General features: G+C 42.2%; 1 long non-coding RNA gene across 1 annotated transcript; it reads left to right on the forward strand.

Annotated features, from left to right (window-relative positions):
- Positions 1-34: 34 nt before the first annotated feature.
- LOC127695954 (uncharacterized) lies at positions 35-8,293 on the forward strand. Its single transcript, XR_007980147.1, has 3 exons — positions 35-91; positions 6,470-6,661; positions 7,967-8,293. It is a non-coding gene; the product is annotated as an uncharacterized LOC127695954 (long non-coding RNA).
- The last annotated feature ends 643 nt before the right edge of the window (positions 8,294-8,936 follow it).

Consider the following 8,936-nt stretch of genomic DNA (forward strand, 5'->3'; position numbering starts at 1 on the left):
TTGTGTTGGCATTTGCACAGATAGAGCAAAGGGAGTGGTGGGCGGGACAGTTAAATCTCGGCAGAAATCAAGGCACCTACTGGAACTGCAGGTAATCATTATATTCTTAGCCACGAGGCAATTTTGTTTACTTTACCAGGCCAGTTTTACTTCAGACCGTCCTCGACAAAGCCGAGCACATGGCCAGCTTCACGCAGTCCCGACCCTTGTGTGTCTGTCTCATCTCTGAGACAGTGGTGGTGTGAAGTATCTGCGATGCGCATGTGCGGGGGCTGTCTCCAGAGAGTGCATAGCCTGTTGTTCTAGTCGCAAGTGGAACTGTTACAGACCGATATTCTTCATAAAGAAATAACTGACAGGCATGCTGTGTTTCTTTGGAATCGGTTATTTGACAGATAAAACTGAAGTGAATTGCAGCGCTTCAAGGCAAACAGTACAATGGTCCGTATTTATTGTCAATGGTAAAATTCGAGCTTTCACGAGAAAACTGGCATTTTGGGACCCTTATCTTTGCCCCATGAACTTTATAAGATTCTGAAAATGCTGGGGAACACTGGTGGCGATTCGTGAGTGTAACTCTATGTTACAACAATAGGAAATGTATCAACGTTTAGGAAATATACCTAGCAGAGAGCTTATTTTCAGAATGATTAACAAAAAACAGGCACGGATAAATTATTCATTCAAAACTTACCGTTAAAACAGAAGATTTTAATGTGATAAGTTAGAAGTTTATTGATGTGCCTTCAAATTCTACATTTTAACTAAAATTTAAAAATTACTACTATATTGAATTTTTGTTTGATCAGAAAATAATAATCACAGTGATATGGGAGGAGGATTTTTGTTTTTTTGATTTTTTGGGATTTTTTTTCGTTTGTTTGTGTCCTGGTTAGGGTTTTATTGCTGTGAAGAGACACCAGACTAAGGCAACTCTTATAAAAAAAACATTTTAGTTGTGGATGGCTTACAGGTTCAGAGATTCAGTCCATTATCTTCACGGTGTTCCGGAAGCATGGCAGTGTGCAGGCAGACATGGGGCTGGCAGAGTCGAGAGCTCTACATCCGGATCCAAAGGGGGCAAGGAGGAGACTCTTCCACACTGGGCGGAGCCTGAGCATAGAAGACCAAAGCCCGCCCTTCCCCCCCCAGTGACGCACTTCCTCCAACAAGGCCACGCCCCCTAATGGTGCTACTCCCTATGGGCCAAGCATTCAAACACTTGGGTCAATGGAGGCCAAACCTATTCAAACCACCGGTTTGTTTCTTTGTTTTTCCAAACAAGGTTTCTCTGTGTAGACCTGGCTGTCCTGGAACTCGCAGTAGACCAGGCTGGCCTAGAACTCAGAGATTCTCCTGCCTATGCCTACGATGGGGTTAAAGGCATCAAGGAGCCGCCACACCTTGAGTGTTGTATTACAATACTCTCCACTTTACCAAAGACAGATCTATACCAGACCAGATCTTCTTTCTATAATTTAACTAAAACAATATTTTACAACAAATTGAATGCAGAAGTAAACATGAGATTTCTAGTGTTTTTAATTAGGCCAAAAATCAAACGGATTTATAAATTTTATAAAGTAATGCCATTTTTCTTTACTAGATCTTTTTACCTTTGGAAATATGGTTAATTTTAATTTTCATAAAATATTTGTGTTCACATAAAATAGAATTATAATTTACTTAATCAATATACTTTTAAATTTTTATCAGGATTAGTTTCTTATATATAAGCATGTATATCGATATATCAACAAGAACTCTCCAAGGTCTTTCTTAATTTTTAAACCTTATTTATTGTATATATGAATATATGTGCACTTGTATACGTGTATATATAGGATATAGATATGAAAGTGTGGGTGCTTTTGTGCCAGGGAATACATATGAAGATTGAAAGATCTTCCACAAAGGTCCTGGGGATTAAACCTAGGGCACTAGTCTTAAATGGTAAACCTTTATGCCCATAGTATCCTCTCATTTATATAAAAAAGAAAAATTAAGAAGATATCTATTTATCTATACATATATAAATAGAATACATATATATAACCATTGTTAACATATGCATTGTTGTATTCTATAAAAAGATAGGGAAGAAGGAATATGTATGGTGGATGTGCAGTCAGGTGTGAGGGAAAGGGGGTGCCTTTGCCGGCCCACGCTGAGGTATCCCTTCCTCCTGAGGGACCAGCCACGTGATGACAATGGATATAGTATAGAACAGAGTTTATTCAGGGCATGGGGAGGGGAGTTGAGAGGGTAGGGACAGAGAAAGGCAAGCAGAGAGAGAGGGGGGGGAGAGAGAGAGAGAGAGAGAGGGAAAGGAGAGAGAGAGAGAGAGAGAGAGAGAGAGAGAGAGAGAGAGAGAGAAGAGGAGTAGAGGCTGGCCAGGAGCACGTGGAGAGAGGAGGAAGGGGAATGGGGGAGGGGCAGGAGAAATGGGACAGTGCAGAAGAGAGCGAGAGAGCAGAGTGGGGAGCAGCCCCTTTTACAGTGAGCCAGGCACACCTGGCTGCAACCAGGTAACTGTGGGCAGAGCCTAGACAAAATACCAACAATCGCTGGTATAAATTTACAAGTACATTGTGAATAAGGATGTATACATCTAAGAAAGTAGTCTAGAACTTGGGTAGATTGGAGAATAACTTTCCATGCTGTATCTTTATGTATTTTAATTTCCTTCTACAATGGGCTTAGGTTAGTATGAAAACTATGTAATGACTTTATTTTATTTATTTATTTATTTATTTATTTTTATTATTATTTTTTGCTATGTAGACCAGGCTCAAACTCACAGAGAGCAGCCTGCCTCTGCATCCAGAGTGCTAGGATTAAAGGTGTGTGCCACATGCTCAGTTTGAAATAGGGTAATCATTTTAAAAAGCAAAAATCATATAAATAAGTGACAAAGTACCCAATATTGGGTGAAAATTCTCAATAGAACAGAGAGGACAACAGACCTTCAGACTAGTAACCCTGAGCTCCCTGGCGCCAGCTCCTTATCAATTAAAAGGAGTCTCCTCTTGAATTCAGTTTCAGATTTTAACACCAGGCTCATCAAATAAGTACTTTTTGTCCTGTTTCCCATCCTTTTGCAAATATTTATCTTTTCGTAAGACTGAACCAATCTTAACTGGCAATGATTATTTTTCTTAAAGCGGAAAGACAAAAATCTCAGGCAGGAACTGCCGTCTCCCCTCCCTCCTCCCTGGATTTAGTTTTGGAGGAAAAGAAAGATAAACAGAACGGGAGGGAGAGAAACGCTCAGGATCCTGTGCAGAGTGCCAGAAAGAACCGGGAAAGATTCAAATGAGAGGAGACAAGAGGGGTGGGGGCGGTGACGGAAAACGGGGAGAATGTGGGAAAGAGAGTGGGGGCGTTGGGACAGTACAGGCTCCAAGAGCCAGATGCTGAGGATGGGTGCAAAGGGGGGGGGGGGGGGGGCGGAGAAGAGTAGAAACCGGAACAAGAGAAAAAACGGGCTATAAACAAAAGGCCACATATGATCGTGTCCTCTGGAAGTCACCGAAAGATTGCTGAATTTGTCTCCAAGGGAGACGGGAAGGGAACTTTGACAACAGAAATTCAGTAAGGCTGAGAAATGGAGTGGGACGAGTCGCTTTGACTAGATATCGAGCATGTTTTGACTGTGATGAGACTTCTTACGGGGGCACAGACCTTTTCCTGGATAGTTCGCTGGTGTCAATGACAGTTGTCCTTAACTTTCTGTCCGCATCTTCCAACCCCAAATCAGAGCGCATAGAACTGTCCTGGGGGTGGGGGGGAAGAGGCAGAAATGAAGATGACTCTATGTTCCCTTATCCAGGGAGGAGGAGAACGAGGCTCTGAAAGAGAGCTTTATCTCACGGCCGCCGCCATGCAGCTGGAGACAGCGCGTCTGTCTCTCCAACAAACGTCAGTGCAGGCACTTCTGACCCAGACAGTCCTTGACAAGCGGCACCCCACCCACCGGACTGTGGCCAAGTAGCAGTAGGAGGCAGGGAGTTCGCAGAACCTCCAGACTCACTGGGGAAATGGAAAATCTGAGAGCAGAGCAAATCAGGACCAGCATTAGCAAAAGCGAAACTCACAGGAGACACACTGGAGCAGGAAATTTGAGAGACCAGGGGAGGAAGAGGAGCAAACGCTGAGACCTGCAGTCCAGAACACACCCAGCTGCGTTCTGACCTCAGGATCCTCTTAAAATTCATTTTGAGGAAATGGAATTTACCCTGTGATGACAGACACTTTGAGGATTCTGTGTTACCAGTTTGTAAATGCCATTGGAGTTTCCTAAATGGAGATCCAGCCCAGCTTCTATGTTTCAGTTTGAACTCTGGTAATCAGAGGATGCCTGACCACAGATCTGCTGGTGCCACACAAGGGGTGCCCGCAAGTCAAGTGAGGCAGTGACACAGCTGGCTTTCCACGGGTAATTTCCTGACTTGCTACAGTAAGACACTAATTAGCCGACGGTGGATACTGAGACCAACATCCCTAGAAAACAAAGATGGGACAATTTAGTCACAATCTTGCTCCAGGCTGCTGTTACCTTTTGCCTATCTGTTGTCAGCCTATAGAGGAATTATTAATGGATTGTCCCTGATGCTAGCTTGCTACTTAACAAAAGAAGAAGCTGTTCTCAAGTGGTGAGGGAAAAAAAAAGAGAAAATATAAAAATAAAAGACAAAAGTTTACCCTAAAACTTCTTGTGGGAGTCATTTGATAAGGCCAACAACTTGTCTTTTGAAGTGCTAGGATATCTTGAGGGTTTTATGTAAATAATTTGTTTCTTGCTAAATAGCACAATACATTCTTTGGGTTTATTTTTTTTAAAGTATTCTTGGGTAACAATTTTGTCTGTCTTTGGCTCCTCAGTGTCAGTTTTGTTCAAAATGAGATTGTCCTCAGCATGTCTGTGGAGATAATCTGGGTCCTCCTAAGGATGTGAGCCTGCTTGCAAGACAACACACACAGGTTCTAAGTCAGTACAAGAGAAAGGTGAACATCTAAACTTCAGCCATCATGGCTATCAGCCTGGACACCCAAACTCCAGCCAATATGGCTGTCCCTCTGGGTTTCAGAGTGTTAACTTTGCAGGGTCATGGGATGCTGAGTGCTGATTTTGTTTTATTTATATCTCTATCTATGATCTTGTTAACTAAGATGCCTGGGTGCATTCAGGAATAATGAAATACTTTTGGCATAAATTGAGGAAATTCTGGGCAGTTATGACATCATCAACACAAATGGTGGCAAAAATAGTTACAGAAAGAAAAGGTAGATTCTTCCTCCCATATCAAAACACATTTATTACTTACAAAAAATTCTAATTTATGTTTGTCTTAGTTAGGGTTTTACTGCTATGAACAGACACCATGACCAAGGCAACTCGTAGGCAACATTTAATTGGGACTTGCTTACGCGTTCAGAGGTTCAGTCCATTATCATCAAGGTGGGAACAAGGCAGCATCCAGGCAGGCACGGTGCAGGAGGAGTTGAGAGTTCTACATCTTCATCTGAAGGCTGCTAGCAGAATACTGACTTCCAGGCAGCTAAGATGAGGGTCTTAAAGCCCATACCCACAGTGACACACCTACTCCAACAAGGCCACACCTCCCAATGGTGCCACTCCCTGAGCTTCCTGCCTCTACCTCCATGGCATGAGATACTCGACCCCACCTATTTTACAAAATTTTTAAAATAAAGAAAAACAAAAGTGATCTCAAAAACCCCAACAATATTATTAATATTATGATGTTTTAAAACCCCATATTTATATGGTTTCTGTTTTGACATACTAGTTAAGAAACACTAGTATTTCATTTTATAGAGAATCTTGTAAAGTCTGTACTTAATGTGCTATAAATATGTCTAGCCTTCTTTATCCAGTCTCTATTTATAATTCAGTTATTGTATAACACATTGAATGAATAAGATGGACACTAAGGTACACATTTCTTGGTCGCTATACACATCAATATATTTCTATTTTTTACTTACTTTTATGAATATATGTATTTCAAACAAATAGTTCTCTTATTAGATTGTTTAAAAAACATTTTTCTTAACATTTTGTTGGTTTTAACCACACTTTTCAAAATAAATTTATTTCTCTAGCAAAACATATTTCACCAAGATATGAACTGGAAAATAGATTTCATTTGGATGGAAATTGTCTTGACAGCAAACTCAGTGAAAATACTAATCACAGACAGCTGACAGTTTTTTGCTCACTCAGATGTCAAAAGCTTTCTTTCTCTTGTTCTACTAGTGTAAAAGGAAACTATTTTCCTTTTTTGACCAAAATAGTGATTTTTTTAAGAAGACTACTCTTTTTCTCAATCACCCATATTCCCCAATTTAAGTAAAATGAAATGAATAGACTCTTTAATCTCTCTTTGGAGGCTGTCCATTGAACTCCATTGAACCAGGTGCATTGTCTCATACTCTTTCCTAACAGACGTAGGTGCCAAAGGGCACCTTTCAGTGCCCAAAGGAATCGAGAAATTAACTACACATTGAATGTCCAAGAAGAGGAAAATCCATTATGCAAGAATCTTCATAAATATATTGAGAAAAAGAACAATCTTTTACCCTGTAAAAGATTGTTCACTACCCACCCCTGCTGCTTCTGAACTTCATGAGACACACGGTAAGGAATTCAAAGTCAGATTGTATCACTTGTCAAATTTACTAAATTAGAGTTTAGTAGTATAAGTATCCACTATAAACTTTTGTCGAGAGGAAAAGCAATATTAGATTTGAAAACCCCATTGCAGGTTTAAAATTCCTAAGCATTACAGCTTTTGCAGATTCAAGCTATTGTTGAGAAAGACCCTAAATACAATAGGTTAAGATAACCTAGCCTGTGGGACACGTTAGATAGCTCAGGTGTATGGGTAACAGGCTTTTTGATTGAATTCTCTAGATGTCAGTTCCTTCGCTGAAAATATGAAACGATTAAAACTTATAGGAAAACATCTCTGAGAATCACATAGGCCGCTACCCCTAGCTAGACTCTGAAAGAGCGGAAATTGCTGGTCTGAAGAGCTAAGGGCTATAAGAAGCCATCACCCGTGATACTGGCTCTCTAAATCCAGCGGTTACAGAGGGTGAGTTCCTTCTCACTTTCAGGATCACAGTAGCGGGTTTTGTTTCCTCCTTTGTAGGAACCCCCTTTCTCTCTGACGTACAGGAAGGATGCTTGAAATAGAAGCAGAAGCAGAAACTCCAGCCATATAGGAAACCCTTAGTGAACCTGCACGCCTACCAGGGGCTGGGAGGAAAGGTGTTTAGTAATGAGCACTTCCTCACAGGAGGCCTTCCTTAAGAGACTGCTCTGTCTCTGTTAAGCACTCAGGTCCAGATCTGAAAGCAGAACTTCCGTGGGAGTTTTCCTTACGAACTGCTGTCACTGACTATCAGAAGGTCAACTGGAATTTTTGTTGTAGATTACCATCAATTTCCTAATTCGGTAAACTAGTCCGGGGGAGGGGGGGTCATCACATGGAAAAGCTCTTGAACTTGGCTTGTAGTAGAGACAGCTTATTAAGGAAATAAATCCACCAAAGGTTTATTTTGGAGTAGGCTACGACAGGCCCACCCAGGGTACAGGCCGATGCTTGGTGATACACAAGATGCTTGGTGATAGGCACATTTTGGATTTTATTTTTAATATTTGCCTATGCATAACAAGATATATTATGGATGGGACCCGAGTCTAAGTGCAAAATATATGATATATTACGCATATGTACCTAATACCTGGAGTGTGGAAGTAATTTTATGCAATATTTTTAGGATGTCTGTTTTGCCTGAGACCTATCACACGAGGTTAACTATAAAATTTTCCATTTGTGCTGTCATTTCAACACTCAAACAGCTTTGGATTCTGGCTACTTACATTTTGGGCCTTTGAGGTTAGGACTGTTAATCCTGCACCACTCATTTTGCTTAGGAAGGCAACGGACAAACTACTCCGAGGGCTGCATGCGCTGCTCAGAAGTCAGCAGCTCTCTGCACGGCTGTGCCAAGGTGCCAGGCTGCTGGAACAGCCACAGCTCCGACCCTGGGTCTGGAACAACTGGAAGCATTAAGAAAATCACCACACTGTGCAATGGAAACTCATCTTAAACCATGAAACCGGGACTATGAGATGCATACATGTACATATGTGTGTAAATACTGCCCCCAAAATCTCAAAATTATGTTTACCATGTTTGATATGGTCTGAGAGTTTTGAGTTTTGACTGTGTTGCTTTATTTGTTAAAGTGTCGTGGTGTGGAGTGGGAATATTGTCAGGGGCAGGGTACTTGCTTAGCAATGCTCAAGGCCCTGGGTTCAGTCTCTAGCACTAAAGAGAAAGGAAAGGATAGAAGGAGGAGGGAGGAGCAGGAGGAGGAGGAGCAGGAAGAGGAGGAGAAGGAGGAGGGGGTGGAGAGGGAGGAGGGGGTGGAGGAGGGGGAGGAGGAGGGGGAGGAGGGGGTGGAGGAGGGGGTGGAGGACGGGGAGGAGGAGGGGGAGGAGAAGGAGGAGGAGGGGGTGGAGGAGGGGGAGGGGGAGGGGGAGGAGAAGGAGGAGGAGGGGGTGGAGGAGGGGGAAGGGGAGGAGAAGGAGGAGGAGGAACATGGAAGGAAGAGAAGAATGGGAAGGAGGGAGGAGGAGGATGAGCATGAGAAGGAGGGGAGGAGGAGGAGGAAACCTCTCAATTTCTTACTTCTCATCATAAATGAGAAGTCTATAATGGGGCATGGTGGCACACAACTCTCATCCTAGCAGGCAGAGGCAGGTAGGTCCTGAGTCTAAACTCAGCATGAGATACTTAGGAGTACTCTGTCTCAAAACAAAAACAAACAAAAAATGTATGTGAATTCACTGTACTGACTGTTCAATATGCAGATAGGTTTCTGCCCATAGTTTGGGAAGC

The sequence above is a fragment of the Apodemus sylvaticus genome, chromosome 11, assembly GCF_947179515.1.
Source record: "Apodemus sylvaticus chromosome 11, mApoSyl1.1, whole genome shotgun sequence".
In the NCBI taxonomy this organism is placed as follows: Eukaryota; Metazoa; Chordata; class Mammalia; order Rodentia; family Muridae; genus Apodemus; species Apodemus sylvaticus.